Here is a 1,198-nt window from a genome sequence, read left to right on the forward strand (position 1 = left end):
ATAATCGTCAACTTTTCACTAAAAGAAAAAGGACCCGGGCTTTGCACTGAGCAGTAGGGCCACAACAAGTGTGTGGTGTAGCCTTATAATACAGTGTTCGGGTGGTGTCTTAACAAATGTAATGAAAACATATGCGATATTCTAGCCTATTGATTGGGGCGGATGCACGATTTGGCGGTAGGAGTGCGTGGGAGTCCATACCACCTCAGGCCCACCATAGTTGAGGCTGAGATGCAAACAATTTGAGAATATGGACCTCTTGAAGTGCCCGGAAATCGCACTCGTATGCCTTAAAAAATCATACAGGTACTATGATTCGAGGGTCGTTTGAACAAAACGGCAGTCTTCTTCTGTCTAAAGCATCCTAGTTAATGCCGTACGGTAATAAAATGGTTGGTTTATTGTTCAACACCGGTGTTTGTAAAAAATGTACTCGCGCAGCAGAGTGGTCAGGGGAGTTAGAGGAAATCCCCACCAGACAAGCGAGCGTTTATATGAAATACCACTTACATGTCTACGGCCATACTACGTTGAAAACACCGGTTCTCGTCCGATCACCGAATTTAAGCAACGTCGGGCCCGGTTAGTACTTGGATGGGTGACCGCCTGGGAATGCCGGGTGCTTTAGACTTTTTACATTTCCCCCCCCCCAAATTCTAAAGTAGGGGTGCGTGAGAGTCCACACGACCTCGGGCCCACATAGTTGGGGCTGAGCTGCAAACATTTTGAGAATATGGACCCCTAAGTGCCCGGAAATTGCACTCTCATACCTTAAAAATCATACAAGTACTATATGTTCNNNATACGCAATTAATTCGTTGGTGTTAGGCCGGTTCGAGGGTCGTTTGAACAAAACGGCAGTCTTCTTTTGTCTAAAGCATCCTAGTTAGTGCCGTAGTAAAATGGTTGGTTTATTGTTCAACACCGGTGTTTGTAAAAAAATGTACTCGCGTAGCAGAGTGGTCAGGGGAGTCAGAGGAAATCCCCGCCAGACAAGCGCGCGTTGATATGAAACGTCATCATTCATAGAGTTTCATGATTGGATAATTATGCTATATGCCGAGATTAACTATGAGTGGAAATATCATCCACATGTCTACGGCCATACTACGTTGAAAACACCGGTTCTCGTTCGATCACCGAAGTTAAGCAACGTCGGGCCCGGTTAGTACTTGGATGGGTGACCGCCTGGGAATAC

The 1,198-nt window shown here is 45.9% G+C and overlaps 1 non-coding gene and 1 pseudogene across 1 annotated transcript; both read left to right on the top strand.

The window, feature by feature from the left end:
- Window positions 1–512: 512 nt before the first annotated feature.
- LOC117121867 lies at window positions 513–631 on the top strand. Its single transcript, XR_004447639.1, has one exon. It is a non-coding gene; the product is annotated as a 5S ribosomal RNA (ribosomal RNA).
- A 463-nt stretch (window positions 632–1,094) lies between these two features.
- On the top strand, window positions 1,095–1,198 carry LOC117121868 (annotated as a pseudogene; the record flags this gene model as incomplete).

Source organism: Anneissia japonica, unplaced genomic scaffold (genome assembly GCF_011630105.1).
Source record: "Anneissia japonica isolate Jap-2015-1 unplaced genomic scaffold, ASM1163010v1 scaffold59477_len1198_cov78, whole genome shotgun sequence".
In the NCBI taxonomy this organism is placed as follows: Eukaryota; Metazoa; Echinodermata; class Crinoidea; order Comatulida; family Comatulidae; genus Anneissia; species Anneissia japonica.